Below are 21,428 nucleotides of genomic sequence, written 5' to 3'. Positions count from 1 at the left end.
TTCTGTAAGTCTCTCTGCATAGGTAGATGAAACCCATTCTTACACTTGCACACATATCCATGTGCTTATTTTGAGCAATTCTGAGCACTCAATATTGTCATTAGAAAACTCTACAAGAGTACAATCCAACTCTATGGAAAATTCCTTAAGCACAGGGATGCTGATTTATACAGTCATTCATCTGCATCCATGGGGATTAGTTCCAGGACCCCCTGAAGATACCCAAATCCAAGGATGCTCAAGTCATTATATAAAATGGCTTAGTACAAGTGGCCCTCCACATCTGAGGGTTCCACAGACAAGGATAAGGAGGACCAACTCTACCTCCTTCATTTCCCTCAGTGCCAAGCAAAAAAGTTACCATTTTGATTTGACTTCACATCCGATTAATATTTGATATCTAACCAGTGTTTACTAAGTGTTTGCAATAGGCCTGAGCCTTTCTTATACATTCTCTTATTTAGTCTTCAAAACAACCTTGTGAATTACGGACTATAGGATATTCTCAGCTTTACAGAAGAGAAAACACTGATTCAGAGAAGTCAGGTGACTTGTCCAGTCACTCAGCTAGAAGGTGGTGATCCTGGAATTAGAACATGTACTCTTCCTGCTTCAGAGTACAGTGCTATTTTCTACACCACAGCTGCTTCTCCACTGGTGGTTCTTGCCTTAAAGAAGAAGGTCTGCCTAAGGTCAGCAGACTTACCCAATCAAGAGGAAGTCCTTATGTGGAGAGGTAAGGACCCAGCTTCATGGAGCAGGGCCTGGAGGCCCCATCCTGTGATAGGGCACCAGTCCAGCAGGTTCCCAGTTCTCTGGCTGTGTTAGTAGTTTCTGATGCATGTAGAAGGGCAATCTGGGTTCATTTCACTACTCCTGCCAGGGCTGCGATAGAGGGGGATAAGGCTGGCTTGGCCGGGTCCTCTCACCCACAAAATCCAGGCAAGCGGCTTCAGCATTAGCCCTTTCCATTAAAAGGGCAATATGGAATTCAGTCTTCCCAAAACAAGGAGGTTGTGATGGGAGTGACAAGTGACACTTCCACACCCTGCCTGTCCTTGACCATGATCATGCAGAGCCCCAGGTACAATCCCTTGAGCAACCAACGGGGTCATCCATGTTATCCAACCAGGCTTAGCAGGAGTTGACAGGGCCAGAGACAGCTGGGACCCAGGTAGGTCTATCCTCTCCCACTAGTGTAAGAACTCCATGAGAGCTGGGACTTTGAATGTCTTATTTACTGCTGTACCCCACTGTCTTGAACTGTACCTGGCATATAGTAGGTATTGTTTGAATAGATATTGTTGAACAAATGATTGGATGGATGAGCAAAAGAACCAAGAGGCATGTTGCATCTTGTGTGCACAGAACCCCATCTGCAAGGGAAATGTATGCACAGACCTTTTTCTAAATGTCTCCCCTTAGACCTTGCCAGCCCCACTCCCTTCTTCAATACATACTGTCTCCTGAAAAAAACATCTCTGACTGATCTCTACGCACTGCCCTTATGCTGGCACCCTCTTTCCCAAAGGCAAGAAAAACTCGTCTATCAACTTTCCCTTAGATTGAGCAGAAGCAACCGTCTCCAGCTTCAGAACCGTGATTCTCTCAGGAGCAGCTGAGCCCTTTCAGCTTAGCGCCACTCCCCTGAGGCAGGCAGGGGAGAGGCAGAAGCCGTGCCACAGTCCAGGCTTGGATCTCTCAGCCTCAAGCTGCCTGAGGAGGGCCCCAGAGTGAGGCCAGGCCCCAGTGGACATCTGAGAGAGGTCACAACCTCCTGTCCATCCTGGAAACTCTCGTCTATACTCTCTCATTGTTCTTTGTCTGAGGGAGTCTGTAGTACATGGCGCCAAGAGTCTCACAGAATATTTGACCACAGGAAACTTTCTTAACTTGGCTAAGCCTCAGTTTTCTTAACTATAAAATTGGTATAACAATAGCTTCTGCCTCATAGAATCATTATGCAAACTAAATAAAAGAACATCTACAAAGTGCTTAGCACAGTGCTTGGCACATAGTAAGAGCTCAATAAATGACAGCCATTATTATTCCTGTTAAGTATGGTTTGTTCCTGTGCTTTTATTGTAAAAACAAATGAATATGACCCACAATCTGAAATAAATAGAAAAATCTCACTTATCATTATTAATTCATTCAACCAAGACAGCATCAGGCCCTATGCCAGGTCCTGGACAGATTAGGGAAGGTCTCTAAGTTCTTTAAGTCTTTAACTTCTCTGGGCTTTCACTTATGTTGATCCCTGGAATGAATCACACATACTCTCTGTTTGCCTGTCTCACTTTAATCTCCAAAACTCAGCCAAATGGAACCTCCTTTAGGGATGCTTTCCCTGAATGTGTGCATCCCATGCTAGATTCCTTGGGAGGCAAATTCTGAGTTTAGCATGGAGGAAATCCTGGGGATGATAACTTGTGGAAGGGAGGAGAAGAAAAAAGACTGGATAGAGGGAGATGTTGAGCAGCAATGCAGTCCCAACAGGAGCCCCAGCAACCCCACGGACCTGTCAGATAGCAATGAGTGGGCCAGGCCTTCATGCTCCCAAGCTGCATCAGTCATCAGATGCAGGCTGCCTGTGGAAGGTGTGACCTTGGGTGAGACAGTTTTCTTTAGCCCAGACAATCCCCAGAGAGGGCTGTCAGCTGAGGGTGATCTGGAAGCACTCCCTGCAGCAGGGGAATGAGTCCTTCATTCCTGAAACGGGATTTGGGCAGCACAATGTAGCATCCACGATATACTCCAGCCTAGATTTTATCAGTCATATAGAGATGTTGATTTCCATCTGCTTGACTCCTATCTCTCAAATGGTATACTACATGCGTGGGAAAAAGGAAAGGAATTTATGGGCCCTTGAACTCTCAGCTGCATGAAAATCTGCATTATCCTCTTCTATTCCACAGCTCTGAGTCCTTCCTTCATCACTAAGCATCCCTGCCACCAAGGCTAGAAGTCAACAAATGTAGGAGGGTTTATGAAAAAGGTAGTGAGTCAAGATGGAGGCGGGTGGAGGGTGGACAAGGACTGAGCTTATCTCTGGACTGGGCCGGACCTAGTTTAAGACAATTTTTGATGCTTCTATGGATTTTTTAAAGAGAGGAGAGGGCAGGCAGATTTCAGTCTCACCTGAAAGAGCAGGAAGTTGTTTCCTTGGGCTGTCAGGTAGGTCTACTGCTGTTATCAGTTTGGCACAGTCTATCTTAAGAAAATGTAACTAGTGGTTCTGCTGTCGTGTTGGCAAGCTCCAACAAGGCCTAACTCGAGACATATTGAGCATAAACGTCTATCTGAATGAATTCTGGGATCACACAGTGGATTTCCAAACATGTTTTCAATTAAAGGCTGCTCTCAGGAAACTGCAGCTGCCTTTCCACCCTAGAAAGAAAATATCCAAAAATCCAACTCCAAACTGAGAACTGAACTTGTATTTCAGGCCTATAACAGATTTTTACCTAGGGTTTCTGAGTCCCGAAGATATTTTTCAGACTTCTTATTATTACCCACTAAAACTTTTATGAATTTTAAGAATTATGAACACATCCTAAACTCATTTTAGTAGGTTTGTTTATTTAAAGGGCACAGGTGAAGCAATTCTGAAGCTATTGTATATGTATCATAGGATTGAGAAGTGAATGAATATATCAGTGTTGAGATCCAGGGTGTCCACTCTGGAAGAAGGGACATACAAATATGAACTGATAAACATGTGAGGCAATGGATGTGTAAATTAACTAGGTTGTGGGAATCCTTTCAAATTACCATTATGTACATGTTAAATATCTTACAATTTTATTTGTCAATTATACCTCAGCAAAAATGAAAAGAAAAAAATATGGATTGGGAGAAGGCAAGAAAGAATTCCATGAGGAAGGAAATGGAGCTATCAGTGTAAGCTCATGATTTCTAAAACAGGTATATGTGTGTGAATACACATTTTATGTGCACATATGTATGAATATGTATTTATATTTATATACACACATATATTCCCTAGATCTGCCTACTAAAAGGGTCAAGAAGCAAACCCCCCTCTCCCCTCCCCACAGCAATGAGCACATCTATCTCCCCAATCTTGGTCTCTAATACCATTCCCCACTAAGAGGAAACAGGTTTCTCAGACGAATGGCTGATTCGAGGGTTGAGGTGAGGTAGGGACAAAATGAACCTAGAACATCTTATTATGCCAAGAATGCTAAAGAGGGAGAAAGAGAGAGAACAATTGGGGCATGTCACAAGGATACAGGAGCCAGATTAGAGGGACTCCCACTGGCCAAATCAAGTCCACCCATGCATTATAAAGCACTGGAAAAAATAATTTGTATGTTCTTACCAATGACGAATAGATAGGTAGATAGATAGATAGGTGAATGAATGAATCAATGAATGAATGGAGAAGGGAGAACTCTTGCTTACAGTAAAATGCAGAAAACCAGCTGGTAAATTGAGAGGTAGTCCTGTAGTTGGAAAATGCTCATTTTGCAATCATCATAATAAAGATAGGATGAGGCAAGAACCATAAATGGAAATAAAATCTAGGAGGAAATTTTGACTAAGAGCAAAATATTTGAACCATCTCAAGGTGTCTCTCCCACAGACTGTTTATTAGGAAGAAAAAAAAATAGTAACTATAGAGTGGAGAAGTCAAACAACACCTTGACTGGGTGATCAAAATTAACATCACTAAGAGGACATCATGAACTTCCAGGTGTGACACCCTGAGAAGGACACAATATCACCTATGCAGTGTTCTGGCCAAGAATGCACGACCTGAATTTAATCATGAGGAAACATTAGATAAACCTAAAATGAAGACTGTCCTATAAACCAAAGGGCAGAGAGTTTGAATTCTTCAAAAATGTCAATGTCATAAAAGACAAAGAAAAGCTGTGGATAAAGAAGACCAAACACCAAAGACGGACAATAGCAAGTGTTAGGGAGGATGTGAAGAAATTGGAAACTTCATACATGGTTGGTGGAATGCAAAATGGTGCAGCTGCTTTGGAAAACAGTCTGGAAGTTCCTCAAATTTTAAACATTGAGTTACCATGTGACTCAGCAATTCCATTCCTACATAGATACCTAAGAGAAATGAGAAAATATATCCATATAAAAACTTGTACATGAATAATCATAGCAGTATTATTCATGATAGCCAAAACGATAATAGGCAAATGTCCATGAAATGATGAATAGATAAACAAAATGTGATATATCCATACAATGGGCTACTTATTATTCAGCAATGGAAAAGAAAAAAGTACTCATACATGGTGCAACATGGATGAATCTTGAAAACATCATGCTGAGTGAAAGAAGCCAGACACAAAGGACCACATACTGTATGATTCCATTTATATGAAATGTCCAGAACAGGAAAGTCTCTATGGGCAGAAAGCAGATTAGTGATTGCCTAGGTCTAGGGGAGAAGGAGGGCAGGTAATGCTAATGGGTGAAGGGTTTATTTGGGTGAAAAATATGTCTAAACTTTGGTTGTGGTGATGGTTGCACAGTTCTGTGAGTATACTAGAATTGTATCTCAATAAAGATGGTTTTAAAAGTCTAATGTTCTTTAAAATACCTGAGTAGCAACAATATTTAGCAGTATGATTTATCTCTATAAAGAGCAATTTTTTAAAATAAAGAAATAAAACATGCACATACAAGGATGGTTCGGGAAGCATGGAGGACATTTGTGAACTGGGCAGGAGCAGCTTTAGTGATGAAGTAAAGGCAGAAGGCAGACTGGACTGGGTCAGAGGAATGGGAGGTGAGGAAGCAGACAGAGTACGTTTGTACTGAAGACAACTCTTTCAAGGAGCTTCCATGTAGAGGGAAGTACGTAGAGAGATGGAGTGAGAGATAGGGATGTGAGGGCTGGAGTAGGCTTTAATCATGTAGGAGAGCTAGAGTGTTGAATGCTGTTGGGCGGGATCCAGTGGAAAAAGTCCAGTTGGAGATGCAGGAGTTGAGAGAATATAATCCATACAGCAAGGTCCAAGAAAAGTCATGGGACCCAGAATCCATGTGATAACCAGAAGCACACTTTCTCCATCAAACAGGAGGGAAAAGAACAGAAGTGCTGGTGTATACAGGTCTGGGACTTGGCTTCAGTAAGATGAGAAAATTCCTGACAGCTGACTTCTACCCGTGGAGAAGGAAAGGATTGAAGGTTTGAAGTTTCACATCCTAAATTGGTTGCCTACTAGCTGTGTGATCTTGGCAAATGTAGTGAGCTTCTCCGAGCTGGTTTCCTCCTTTGTAAAGTGGATTATACCTTGGAGTGTGCTTGTGAGGATAAAATGAGAAAACATAGGTAAAATGTAGAGCAGGGTGACTATCACACAACAGGCTCTCAACAAATGTTAGTTTATTTTTTAGTCCATTTCTATACCCTTGTTCACTCTGCTACCACCCCCAAATACATGCAAAAATAAGAGCTTCTTAAAGGCAATAACCTTATTTTATTAATCATGTTCCCATGACCTATAACAATACCTGGCACACAGCAGATGTTCAATAAATATGTTTCCTAAATTCCTCTTCTCTGAGTAGCTGTCAAGTGTCCAGCCCCATGCTAGGAATTTTCACCCATGTCACCTTATGTGCTCCTCACAGCTACACTGGAAATGGGGTGGTATCATCTTGCCTTTACCAGCGAAGGACCTGAAGCTGAGAGAGGTTAAGTCATCCAGCTGCTAATGATAAAGGTGGAACTCCAAGCCAACTCTTCATCCCAACATCAGTGTCTTTCCACTATCTACCAGATACCTGGTTTTGTTTTTGTGTTTTGTTTTGTTTTTTCTCCTGTCTTAAGCTGGTTTATAGGTGAGTCTCCAAGACATTGCCTAGAGGAACCTGTGTAAGCCTCACAAGGGCTAGAAGCTTTCTGCTCACCCATCCTAACTTCCCTCCCCACCAGAATTGCCCTCCCTTCTTCCTCCTGCCCCTCCCTGACCTGATGAAGGTGCCTAGCACCACAATTAGATGGTTTAAAGGCTTCATTTTAGTTATTTCCAGACCCAATATATAAAGAAGAGAATAAAGAGTAATCTTAAAGACTAGTAAATTATCACTGAGCAAGTGAAATTCACTGTCTAGTTTTGGCATGATAGAAAGTTTGGAGACCTGAAATGCCCAAATTCATTGCTGTTGGAAAAGGATAGAGGGGAAAACTGTATCTTTTGCTTTATATGCTCTGTCTTTTAAAAATTTTCTTAAGATTTCAATGAAAAATTTTGAACATACAATTACAGTGGCATAATTGTAAAATGACCTAGTAGAGAAACTAGTATAATGAACCCATGTACCCAACAATTAGCAAGATTTGCTGTACTGGCTTCATCTCTCTCTTTTTTTTAAATGTAATTCCTGACTTCCTGTCATTTCACTCCCCACTTCAAGATGAATTTTTTTTTGGGCTGCGTTGGGTCTTCATTGCTGCACGCGGGCTTTCTCTAGTTGCAGCAAGTGGGGGTCTACTCTTTGTTGCGGTGCGAGGGCTTCTCATTGCGGTGGCTTCTCTTTGTTGCAGAGCATGGGCTCTAGGCCCATGGGCTTCAGTAGTTGTGACACATGGGCTCAGTAGTTGTGGCTCGCAGGCTCAGTAGTTGTGGCGCACTGGCTTAGTTGCTCCGCGGCATGTGGGATCTTCCCGGACCAGGGCTCGAACCCGTGTCCTCTGCATTGGCAGGCAGATTCTTAACCACTGTGCCACCAGGGAAGTCCCAAGACAAGATGCATTTTTTTTTTTAATGGTACAACATTCATAGCAGGTTTATTCACAATGGCCCCAAATTGGAGAGAACCCAAATGTCTATCTACAAGTTAATTGACAACATATTGTGTATTTATACAATGGAATACTAATCAGCCAAGAAAAAAAAAAGGCAAACTACTGATGCATGGAAATGTATGAATCTCAAAAACAATATGCTGGGGCTTCCCTGGTGGCGCAGTGGTTGAGAATCTGCCTGCCAATGCAGGGGACACGGGTTCGAGCCCTGGTCTGGGAAGATCCCACATGCCGCGGAGCAACTGGGCCTGTGAGCCACAACTACTGAGCCTGCACGTCTGGAGCCTGTGCTCCGCAACATGAGAGGCCGCGATAGTGAGAGGCCCGTGCACCGCGATGAAGAGTGGCCCCCGCTTGCCGCAACTAGAGAAAGCCCTCGCACAGAAACGAAGACCCAACACAGCCAAAAATAAATAAATTAATTAATTAAAAAAAAAAAAAAACAATACGCTGAGGGAAAGAAGCCAGACATAAGAAAACTGTATGATTCCATGGATATAAACTTTTAGAACAATTAAACAAACAAAGCTAAGATAAGAAGGCAAGAACAGTCTTCACATCTTGGGATGGGGAGTTGGTGGGGTTTGGGAGGGGACATGAAGGAACTTTCTAGGAAGGTGGAAGTGTTCTGTGAAAGGAATGTGGGTTTCGTTTGTCAAAATAATACAGCTAAGATTTATACATTTCATTGTAGTAAATTTTACCTTAATAAAGGAAAATAGAACTGTAAGAAATAATAAACATGTGGGAGAGTGGAGAGTGGGTAGAAGTATAGATGATTCAAGAATGGCAAAATGCTATTGATTGTTGAATCTGGGTGATGGGTACATAGGGGCTCATTATACTATTTTGCTTACTTTTTATATGTTTGAAATCTTCCACAATCAAATATTTTTGATTTTAAAGAATAAGTTATTCTTCAAATTTTATTTTAAAGAATAAGTCAAATCGTATCTCTTTGTAGTTTGAAGCCCTTTAATGACTTCCTATTGGATATAGAAAAAAAGCCTAAGCTATATGCTGTGATTCATACGGTCCTGCCCAATCTAACTGCTGGCCATTTCTTATCTTCTTTATCTCTCTCCTCTCTCACTGTGCTCCAGTCCCACTGGACCATCTGAGAGATGCCTAAGCATGCCAGGATTTTTCCAAATGCAGAACTTCTGGGTCTCTCCTTACAGTTTTCATGTGATTATTTCTTCTCATCCTTCGAGTCTTCAAGAAGTGTTCCCAACTGACACATTTTGCTTTCTTTCTTGTCTGTCTCCTCACTAGAAGACTGACTCTATGAAGACAGACCTGATGCCTCTCTTAGTTGTCATTTTATACTGAATTCCTAAAACAGTGCCTTATTTTCTGTTTTGTGAGTTTCTGTGCTCCAGTGAGTGTTGTTCTTCAATTATCTCTTCTCTTGGAGCCCTGGGGTTAAGTATGTCCTTTAACATTGCTCTGATTAGCGCCATGGACAGCAGTAATTTACAGGCTCTGGGACCAAGGATGTGGAACTGGTGCAAATGTCAGGTAGGATGTGATAGCTATTTTGGGCATGTTTTGGGGGATCTATCTGGCAAATGAGAATGTGTGAACTGAAACTTTGGGAGACTTCTCAGGAAGGCAAGTATTTGAGTGGGATGCCGCTAATGTGGGTTGAGCAGCCCTCCCTTGTGCTAGGCATAATCTAGGAAGAAAGGGTGTCCCTCCCTACTTTCCCACATTGCTTGGAAGGAGCACTGTCCTGGGAGCCGGAAGTACAAATCTTGCCCAAGCTCTGCACTAAGGCTTCCCGGCTCTGGGTAAATAACAGCCTCTGAGCTTTGGTTTCCTCATACTTTAAAAAGGGTACTTCGTTGATATCAATGTTTCCCAAGTGAAATCATATTGTAGATCACAGATGCCTTGAGAGAGGAAAAAAAGGAGCAAAGTGGGAAAGGGATGAGTGGGATGCAAACACTGTTGATGAAGCAGGGGACAGAGGAGCAATGGAAATCATTTGGCTAATCAATCCATTATCCACCATTAGCAAACTGGACTAGAAAGCACCTAAGATTGTTTACAGAGCTTGTGTTCTGTGGAGGGAGCATTGGATCTACTCTCCTTTTCTCCTGTGCAGGCCTGCAGCACATACAGCACCCACTGTACAAGGAAATTTGCTCTTCTCTGAGTTTTTTGCTCTCATTGTCCAAAGTCTCCTAGGTTGGCAAAATATAACCTCTTGGGGGATGGAGGTCTTGTAGGTACTTGAGTCTTTGTCAGAGACTGATAGAGGAGGGACTTTGGGCAGAGCTTTTGTAGAGAGAAGAGCACATCAACAGCATCCACTTAATCTGTCACATTTGTCTTTAACTCATTTGAGTTGCCAGACCTTAAAGGTGAATCTCTTCCAGTACTAATGTCTGTGCATGCTTAAGCAGGCAGGGTCTGGAACCAGACAGCCTGGGATGGAATAATTCCAATCTTCCCACTGTTTGACCTTGTATTGGTTACTTAACCTCTCTGGGTTAAGTATGCTGTTTGACCTTGCTGTTTGACCTTGTATTGGTTACTTAACCTCTCTGTGTCTCAATTGCCTTCTTTTATTAAATACTTCTAAATTAAATACTACCTGTCGCACAGCACCATTGGGCAGATTCTGTGGGACGACGCACCAAGATGCATTTTTTTAAAGGCACTTTTTTTCTTTAACTTAGCCACAGGCTTATTTTTACACCTAACAAGCTTGACAACGATCTCCTGGTATCACCTAATACCAAGTCTGTATTCAAATTTCTCTGATTGTTTAACTTTTTTTTTTTCTTTTCCTTTCTCTTTTCTTTCTTTTTTTTTTTTTAAATATTTGGTGTGTTTGAATCACAATGCCAGACCTACACATTGTATTTGGTTGTTCTGTCCCTTAAAACTTTTTATGAGAGGGAGTTTCCCTTTCCTAAGCCCATTACTTGCTTTTGATGCCAATGCATTGGGGGAACTAGATCCATTGTCCTAAGAACATCCCCCATTCTAGATTAGTCTGTTTCCTTGTGATGAAATTTAACTTGCTCTCTCTCCCCCGTAATTCCTGTAAACTAGAAGTTGGCATTAAACATTTGATGGACTTCAGGTTTTTTGGCACTGATTCTTTGAGGTGGTGCTGTGTGCTTCACATTGGACCACATCAGGAGGCAACAGCCCTGACTGTCCTGCTCTTGGTGATGCTGAGGGTGGTCAGTGTGTTCAGGTGGTTGTCCTGTCCTTTTCTGGGGTAGAGCAACCATGAAGCAAGTTATCAAAAGTCAAACTGAGAGTGATCTTTAATTCATTCAGTTGTCATTACCTGGGTCCCTACCATGTGCGAGCCACTCCGTTAAGGAGATACAGAAATAAATAAAAAATACTCTTCCTGCCCTTGAGAGAACTCACTGCGACGAAGGAAACACTATGAACTGCCCTGGTCTTACGCCATGAATGGCTTCCTCCTCTGTAGGTCTGCAACTCTATAAACACTTATAAGACACAGCCCAGGGGCCAGGAAGTGCCAACATTTTCTCCTAAGACATCACCTTGCTTGAAGCCTGCAGCCTTCCAGGACTCCTGGTCATCATGAGCTTTCCCATGGGAAACTAAGGGAATAAGGGAGTTTTCTCCAATAACCACAAGGTGCCCAGGTTGACTCTTCCTTCAGTCCTGAAAAGTTTGACTTCATAATTCAATGAGCAATTGGACTTTTTGCTTTTTGCTTCAAATTTTAAAAAGTAGAAACTCTCACCTCCAGAGAAGTGAAGGGGTCTTAAGTGCAGCTGCTTTGAAACATTTATGTCTTAAGTACCATGTGGCTACATGTGAATGGGGAGACTTAAGTCTGTCCTTGGCAAAATTAGAACTTTAGAATTGTGTCAACTCAGCTTTTATGTGTTGTCCAAATGCTTCGCCCTTTGGTGGTTCTCACTCTGCGCAAAACCCTCCACAAGACTTCTCTGCTGCACTTCTAACTTGTATTCAGCTCTTGCATGGGGGATAAACGGGATATAACTCACTACACCTCAGAGAATGTCAAGTGTATTCTGAGGTTCTGTATCCTTTAAAAGAGGCTCTGCCAAGTCACCTGGTGCAGGTGCCCCTCTTGGAGGTGAAGAGAGGGGAAGCAGCTGAGGACACGCCACTCCAGGCCACTTTTTCTCTGAGTATTTTTATTATGGATATAGACATCTTTAAAAAGCGATGAAAGCACTCTTTATCACAAAAACTCCCTCTGTTTGCATTTCTAGCAACATTTCCTAGCCTGCTCTGGAGCTCGAACAAATTCTTCCCTCCACCTGCCCCTCCTTTCCCATCTCTCCTCCTGAGTGCTGTGCCAGCTCCGGAGACTGAAACTACAAATGACACATCTACCCTGCCTATTGACAGAGGAGGCTGGGGCCTCTCCTCGGCTGCCCCACCCAATGCCTCAGGGACCTCCTCCACGGAAAGTTCACCCCGTCCTCACCAGAGTCAGGTCCTTCCCTACAGGTTGGGTTGATCAGAACTCCCTTGACCAAGTTGCCTTAGCGACAGCCCTGGAGTCTGAAGAGAACAAAGGTGGGGAATTGCCGCCCTGTGCTGGAGCCCAAGCAGCCTCCAAAGGCCAGTGGTTCCAACACCAGTTGCATCATCCCCAGTCTCTTAGTTTCACACAGTCTCTCTCCTCTGTTTTGTTGCTAACTTTACATAACTTTGGCTCATGTACCAAAAAACTCACTGGGAGGCCTCTGAATGTATGTTTGTGGACTTATGAGAAAATTCTGAAGAATATCCTAAGTAAGGGGAATGAAGACCCCAGTTGCCAGGGGGTAGGGTTAAGGGGAGAGCAGGGTGGTTTTGCATATGCATGTATATCTGAAGTGTATCATACACGAAAATGCCAAGTATACTTCCAGTGGTTTTGAAGCAATAGACAGTTGCAGTGGGGAAAATCTTCAGAGTCACAGAAGGTCTTCCCCACCAGCTGGTCTCTTTTTTATTATCTTTTATAAGAAGACATTTTGATTTATTTGCAGGCCCTTACATCTGGGTTATAAATTAATACTCTATTTAAACAAATTTACAAGCTCTAAGAGTCAGACATTCTTCTCCCACTGACTCAGATGAGTATCCTTTGCATTAGAAAGAGAGAGCAAAAGGGTGGAGACTGTAAAATCTAAAGCATTATTGAAGACCTACGTGCTCAATCCTTTTCTAGCAAAGCAGGATGGTCTAGCTCTTTCTAGGGCACCTGGGTTCAGATCCTAAAACTTTTCTATCTTCTGCAGGTGTGCCCTTGGAGACTCCATCTCTTAATACATAAATTAGGAAAGAAGGCAGCACTCATAAAGGTGTTGAGAGACTTAAAAAGAAAGGATGCGTACAGTATTGGCTTTTAGTGGTGCTCATTACTGGTTAGTCCTCTTTCTTATCACATTGAAAATCTGGAAGCTCTTTCAGAATTCATTAAGTCAGTACAGCAACTTTGGAACATGAGCTTTGACGTTCAACTCCCTGAGCTTAAATCCTACTTCCCTCTCTTATAAGCCCTATGACCTTGAACATGTTCATTAACTTTGCTATGCCCCAGTTCCCTTAACTGGAAAGCAGGGATAGTAGCAATACCTATCTCATAGGGTTGTTGTCGGGCTTAACTGAGATAACAGTCCCTGGCACACATAAAAGTGCTCAATTAGTGACTACATTCCAGAAGCTGAGAAGTGTGAGAGGCGGATCAAAATTACACTTTCTACTTGACTTTGTCATTATGAAGAACTTCCTCAATTGAAAAAAAAAATGCTGTCCGTTTTTTCTAAGAGCAAAACTTGCCCATTAAGGAGCTACTTGAGTTGAAATGTGCTAGCAGGAGGTGTTACTTTTGATGGATTGTGGAAAGTTCGGTACAGCACACAACTTGTGAAATGAAATAGGTTACGTTTTTGTAAACTCCTCCCACTCTAAGAAGGTTTAGTGCCACTAGGGGTTCTCCAGGGACAATGTACGCCTTTGTTGTGGTTTGACTTTTTAAAGTGTTTGATTGTTCAGTACACCTTGTTTGAAGAGTTGCTTTACTACAGCTTAATGGCAAATTCCACTCTGGATTTCCTGCCAACAAATCTATAAAAGCTTTGTTTGAGACTAAAAGCATTCAGAACATTTTTTTTTTAAGCTGGGAGGTGCTGGGTGTACAAAAAAAAAAAAAAAAGGAGGAGGAGGAGAAGAGAAGTCCTGTGGGTGTAGGATGAGTGTTTGTTGTAAGAACTGGCTCGCCTGCTCCAGAGCAATTAAGAAAGGCCAAGATGAAGAGTGGGGCAAAGCGAGCAAGCAGCTCTGTTATCGCCCGGCCCAGAAGAAACAGCCCGGCTCTGCTCTGCCCCTGTCATTCAACAGTTCTGTTCCTGTTCTGAACTGATGTGATGACAAAGCAGCTTTCAGGGCATTCTTACCAGGATGTAACATTACATAACATCTACTCTGCATGGCCTGCTGCGGGTGCCATGGTTTAATATCCAAGACCGGCATTCCAGTGTTAGGCTAAGGAAATAAACAGGTAGTGGTTTTCGTGCCGGTGTTCACGGGTGGCACCTGGTTAAAGAGCATTTCAGACTTATGTTCCTAAGGCTGTATCCACGTAAGCCACCCTATATTCATGTTGGAATAATGAAGATTAAAAATAAAATTAAAGTGTCCATTAATGGAGAACTTTTTTTAATATGGATAAACATCATACATATAATGATAAGTGAAAAGAGCAGTTGCAGAAGGGTATATGGCTGTATGAAGCAATTTAAAATAAGGCTAAACCGCCCTCTGTACCCACAGGTTCTGCATCCTCAGGTTCAAGCAACTGTGAATAGAAAATATTCAGAAAAAAAATTCCAGAAAGTTCCAAAAAGCAAAACTTCAATTTGCCCACTCTCTGGCAACTATTTACATAGCATTTACTTTGTATTTACAACTATGTACATTGTATTTACATTGTATTTACAACTATTTACATAGCATTTACTTTGTATTAGATATTATAAGTAATCTAGAGATGATTTAAAGTATATGGGAGGATGTGAGTAAATTATATGCACATACCATGCCATTTTATATAAATGACTTGAGCATCCATAGATTTTGGTATCCAGGAGGGTCTTAGAATCAGTCCTCCCTGGATACCTAGGGACGACTGTATTATGTACTGTATTAATACCAGTACAAAAACATGCACAGAAACTCCGAATACCAACTTCAGGATCGTCAGCTCTGCAGAAGGATGAAGAGATGAAGGAAGGGAGGAGAGTGATAGGAGCAAGGCCCTACCTGTATTTGAAGTTTTTTTCTCTTTAAATCCAAAATAAAGATATCTGAGACTAATATGTCAAAATGTTAGCATTTATTAAACCTAGGTGACAGGTGTGTGGATATTTGTCAAATGATCTGTACTTTTCTGTTTTTTCAAATATTTCATCATTTAAAAATTTTTATTAGAAACTAATAGCATAGCTACATGATGGAATATCATGCAGCATTAAATAGAGTAAGGAAAGAATATACGTTATCAGAGAAGTATGTACAAGAAATATTCTAGATCAAAACCACAGGCTGCTCACATTGGCCCCGGCAGGAGTGAAAGCTAGATCTAGGTGGAATGGGGGTGGCCTGCTCAGGTGGAGGCCCCTCTTGACTACCTCCTTTCCCTCGTCTCCCCCGAACCCCTGGGCCACGTGGGCCAGCCCGCTGAGGTGGGGGCTGCCTCCACGTTCCTCACCTCCTCAGCCGACTTCTCCACAGAGGCAGGCTGCTTGCGACTGGGGGTGTGTAGCTGGCATACGGGTACAAGGCCGCTCGGGATGCTCCTGTGGAGGCCCCACCATCCCTTCTTGAGTTCCCACGTTTCCACTTGGGCATCCCTGAATAGTACTCTCCCACTCCAAACTCAGTCTCCTAAGTTCCAGCTTCTGCCATCCTGCCTCTAAGGTGAAGCTCCTAACCCCTTAGACTTTTTAAGCCTACTCACCAATGCACCAGACCACCCCACGGGTTCCCATAAAAGTAATTTCCAGCCAGAAGGAGGAGGGCATCATTACAAGAACAAGAACAAATACAAAAACATGACACAATACGTTGCTGTAGAGCATGATACTATAATCTATTTTTGCATAATAAAATATACATATGTATACAAACACACACACACACACAGTAGTCTAAAGCTTTCCTCTGGGCTCTATACTCATAATCAATGCCTGAAATCTCCATTTGGATGTCACTCAAGCAATCAGAAAACCTACTGGGTCAAAAACCAACCTCTTCATCTTCCCCTCCAGACATTCTCATCTTCTATTTTTCCCCATCTCAGTACATGACACCATCATCCACTAGGTGCTCAGGTAAAAATCCCAGGAATCAATGAGGATTTCTCCCTTTCCCTCAAGGCCTGCTGGTCCTACCTGCCAGCACTAATGGATCCCATCTTCTCACCTTCCCTGTCACCCCCACTACCCAGTCTGTTATCAGTCACTGGATGCCTGCAAGAGTTTCCCAACCAGCTCTCCTGGCAGCAACTGCTGACCCCTACAATCCACTCTCCACATAGCCAGAGTGGTCCAGTAAAGACAGAAATCATCCCTTAACTAAAACCCATCAATACTCCCACTGTTCTCAACTCCTTAATTATGGGTCTGGATCTGCCACCTTCCCCTGCCTCATCGGGCACCATGTCCCCCTCCCTCCCCTGCACTCCAGCCACCCTGGAGGACTTTCATTTCCCGGGGATCATCACGCTCCCTCTGGGTCAGCGCACATGCTCCTCCTCTTGCTTCAGATGCTTGATACTTTTCTCCTTTGTAATCAGAAATAACCCATAAACTTAGTTAAAATATCCACATTGAGGGAAGATCAAATAAATGTATTTGTCTTATTTCTTTTTTTTTTATTAATTTATTTATTTACTTATTTTTGGCTGCATTGGGTCTTCGTTGCTGCGTGCAGGCTTTTCTCTAGTTGCAGTGAGCGGGGATTACTCTTTGTTGTGGTGTTCGGGCTTCTCATTGCGGTGGCTTCTCTTGTTGCGGAGCATGGTCTCTAGGCACACGGGCTTCAGTAGTTGTGGCACGCTGGCTCAGTCAGTTGTGGCTCGCAGGCTCTAGAGGACAGGCTCAGTAGTTGTGGTGCACGGATTTAGTTGCTCCGCAGCATGTGGGATCTTCCCGGACCAGGGCTCGAACCCATGTCCCCTGCATTGGCAGGCGGATTCTCAACCACTGCGCCACCAGGGAAGCCTTATTTCTTGAATAGTTTATTTATTTACTTAATTCAGCAAATACCTATTGAACACCAACTGTGTTCCCAGATCTGTACTGGATGTTATGGTTCCCTTGTTTGGCTTCCACATCCTAAGCCCAGTTGCTTCAAGGTTTACATTAGGGGTTTCATTTTGATTACAGCCCCTTCGTACGCCCAGCTCTGCTATGTGATGGGTGAGACTCAACGGAAATGCAAACACACTTTCATTTCTCATAGGAGAAAAAACTTTTACTAAAATAAGCCATCTCCTTCAGGAGATGAGGCTAAACAATTGCCACTGCAATCATTTTCCTCTTATAGACAATTACAAGTCCAGAAACCAAGTAATTTTCACCATGTTCCCACTGACCATTTGTTCTGAGATTTCTGCACCCACCCTGTTGTCAACTGTTCCCCGATGCTAACTTTATATGTCTGCAGGGTTTGCCAGGGACCTCACTGAGGAACTTCAGTGTTGGAGCTCAGGGTGAGCAGTTTCTAGATATACAGACAAGTGCCCAGTGCACTGTGCGCTCTGCCCATCAGAGCTTTCTCATCTCCTTGGGCATGGTTCAGATCTCATTTAAAAGCCTCAGGGCAAAAGTCTGCAAGGAAAACATGTGTTTGTAAGACTGGAATTATCTAGGTTGACTATCGATATTAACTCAACTCAGTTTCTGTTTTTCCTTTTTATCTCCCTAAAAGACCTGAGTGTACAAGAAAATACTCAGTGAACATCTGACTAATTGTGAGATGAGTGGAAGTAATTTAGCACAGTGTTTAAAGCAAGGGTTTCAGAGCCAGAGAAAGCTTACTCAATATGCTCTTTCCTTCATGCCCTGCCCTTTGCTTCCAGACAAACTCCTACTCATCCATCAACACCCACCTTAAATATCACTTCTGGAAAATTTTCCCCAATGCAATCAATCTGAGTAGGCAGTCCTTCTTTCCTGGGTTCCCAGAGCATTTCTATTATGTTTAGTTTAGCACCTGTCATGCTGTTTTAAAATTGTTTGTTAACTTATATGTCTCTTCCATTGAATAACTAAGTAATACAAGGCCAGAAACACACCTTACTCTGTTTAGCATGGGGTCTGTCATACATTATAGTGATCAAATATGAGCACTAAGTAATCAGTCTGACCTGGGTTCAAATCCTAACTTTACCTCTTACCAGTTATTTAACCATGTGAAGTTAATTAATCTCCATAAACCTCAGTTTCCTCATCTAAAAGACATTTACCTTTAAGAGTTGTTGAGAAAATTAAATTAGGTATTGCATATAAATGTTTGACATGGTAACTGGTCCACACTGAAGGATTTTTTAACTCTCACTTTTATTAACTGCACAAATGTTTGTCAGCCAAATTAATAAATGCATGACCTAAACCTCTGATCACAACCCCTTCATGCCAACCAAAGAAGGCATTGTGAGTGAAATGTAGGAGGAAATGTCATTGACATAGTGTTCACTTTTCTCATAAAAATACAGATAAAAATATACAGGTGTTTTAAATGGTCACTTGTGAACGATACCTGTTAGGAGAAAACAGCCTAATCGTTCTAAACTGCTTCCTGTGTTATCGTAAAAATTAAACTCAATTTAAATGCTGAAGGTCTCATAATGAGCATTTCAGCCTACCTGTTTGGACAAGCGATTTTCTCTGGGAGCCTGCAAGAGACAGCTTAATTAGTGGTGGTCATTAGAAGAGATGCAGCTGATTACACATCACTTAAAAGCATTTCAGGTCGATTTTTTTTCACTTTGTAATCTTCTACCTTTATCCTTCCCTGGCAACTTTTCTGCTTACTCCTGATTGAAATTTAAGAGATAGACACATTTTCATAAAATTTTACAGCCTGTTATTTTGTCTCAGGCTCTTCATCTTTTCTTAATTATGATAATAGTAGCACAAATTCCCAGAGTGCCTACTGTGTGCTAGCCAGACAGTGTGCTATGTGCCAGATATACTGTATATCTCCTTTTCCCCGAGTTTATCACCATCTAACATAGCAGATTATTTGCTTCTCTATTATTTCATTGTTTATCGTCTATCTTTCCTCCCCTCCCATCCCTCACTTCTAGGAAAGTAAGAGCCCAAGGGCAGGGATCTTTGTTTTGTTTCCTGACATATCCCGAAAGATTAGAACAATTCCTGGCACATAGTAGATGCTCAATAAATATTTGTTGAATGAACGCATCTTCACACAACCCTGAAGTAGCTAGTATTATCCTCATTTTGAGGCTGGGGAAACTGAGGCCCAGAGATATAAAATAAAAAGCCTCCCCCCCCCAAAAAAAAGCTCAGCATCACATAGATAGTAAGCAGCAGCTGTGGCCCTTGGACTCAGACTTGTCTGACTCTAAATTCTCTGCTTTCTCCAAGAGGGAATGCCTTGTTGTGATCAAGTCCTCTTCTGGAACGCGTGCATCCCCTGTGCCTGGGTTGGCTTGAGACGGGATTTGAGATCCAGGATGACAATGCCAGGAGTGCACATGATTGTGTTGTCAGAACTAGACAAGGAGACAGATCAGACTGCTGGCCACAAGGGGGTGGCTTGGAGCCAGGTTGGCTGACCATAACACCCTCTGGCTCTGTGCTCAGAGAGAACTTCCTGGTCTTCTCAAATCCTGTTTTCCTGCATGCCAGAAGTTAATATAATCTCCCCTACCTCTTACAGACCTCCAAACTTTCTGTGAAAATTCACGGTGTCTGGGCAGAGATTCCAGTTCTTTGGAGAAAGGTGTTCTCTACATGCCAGGTGTTATTATTATAATGATCATTTACTGCTATTCACACCCTTTTGATATTCGGAACCAGGCACCTTTGTTCCCGGACCTCTTCAGTCAACCCCAAACCTATTTCATCCCCAGCTCCTTTCTTTATATACTGAACGTTATGAAAATATTGGCTGAGTTCCGTATTCCCATCCTGGATGTGGATTTTGGCGAGCGAGTCAAATTAAGAAATCATGACCGGTTGTGGGAGGTTTGGTACCCTCTCCTCATCATACATACTTCCTTGGCAAGATCTTCCAGTTCCATAGCTTCAGCTGCTGTTTACTGATTGGCTTCCCAATCAGCATCACTTTGCTTTCCAAACTCCAAACTCATTTTTGCAACTGTCTTCTGCATACCTCCACCTGGATGTCTGTAAAGCATCTCATATCCAGCATGTGCAAAGCTCAGTTTCTCATCTTATCTCCAAGTCTAAACACCCCTCTCAGTTCTTTGTCTAAATGAATGGTCTCTGTCATCTTTTATTTCTCAATTCTCGTTTCTTCACCACCCACATCCAGGCATTAAGCTCTTTCTGTTTCAAATTAGAAAAAATGCTTCACATCTGTTTCCTACTCTTGGTGTCTACAAACACTGTCCTAGTTCTGACCCCAAGCAGCTGCTGACCTCCTCCCTGGCCTTTCTGGATACAGTTTCTTCCTTTTACACGCGGCCATAACAGCTGTCTTTGACATGACAAGCCTAATGATGTTACACACTCCAACTCTAGGCTCTTCAGAACTGGCCCCATCCATCATGCTAACACCATGGGCCCCATCATGTGCTAACTTCTTGTCCTCACCACTGTCTTCCATGCCTACCCTATGTTTCAAACTCTTCATCCTCCCCTACATGCAGTGGTTTTCATTTCTTCATGCCTTCCCACACTCTGTTCCCCTTGTCTGGAATGCCTTTCCTTTTCTTTGCCACCCATCACATTCACATACATCTTTTAGGTCCTATCTCCTCTGCTTTTCCAAATCCCTGGAGGTAGAGTAAAATCCTTCTCTATGGTTCTGTAGCCATTTGTAAATGCCCTCTTGTGTTAGCCAGGGTTCTCCAGAAAAACATAACCATTAGGATATATATGTAGGAAGTGATCTATTAGGAATTGGAATAAGGAATTGCCTCACCCTATTATGGAGGCTGAGAAGTCCCCCAATCTGCTGTCTGCACACTGGAGACTCAGGAAAGCCAGTGGTGTGATTTAGTCTGAGTCTAAGCGCCTGAAAACCAGGAGCACCAAGGATGGGACAAGATTAATGTCGTAGCTCAGCAAGAAGGGATGCAGTCTTCTTTCCTCCAACTTTTCGTTCTATTCAGGCCTTCAACAGGTTGGATGATGCACACTGGGGAGGGCGAACTGCTTTACTGAGTCCACCAATTCAAATGCTAATTTCATCCAGAAACACCTTCACAGACACACCTAGAAATAATCTTTAACCAAATATCTGGGAACCTTGTGATCCAGTCAAGTTGACACAAAAAAATTAACCATTACATCTCTCAAAACAATTCTTACTGAAAGCATCCTATAATACATGTTTTGTGATGGGCACTTTTCTGACACTCATTTAATCCCTGCAACAACCC

At 42.5% G+C, this 21,428-nt stretch overlaps 1 long non-coding RNA gene across 1 annotated transcript in view; it reads left to right on the top strand.

The window, feature by feature from the left end:
- The window catches only part of LOC309667525, a 616,044-nt gene that overhangs the window by 30,493 nt on the left and 564,123 nt on the right, over window positions 1–21,428 (top strand). The window lies entirely within an intron of this gene.

Source organism: Balaenoptera physalus (genome assembly GCF_965194825.1).
Source record: "Balaenoptera physalus genome assembly, chromosome: 10".
Lineage (NCBI taxonomy): Eukaryota > Metazoa > Chordata > Mammalia > Artiodactyla > Balaenopteridae > Balaenoptera > Balaenoptera physalus.
This window is presented reverse-complemented; position numbering and strand designations above follow the sequence as displayed.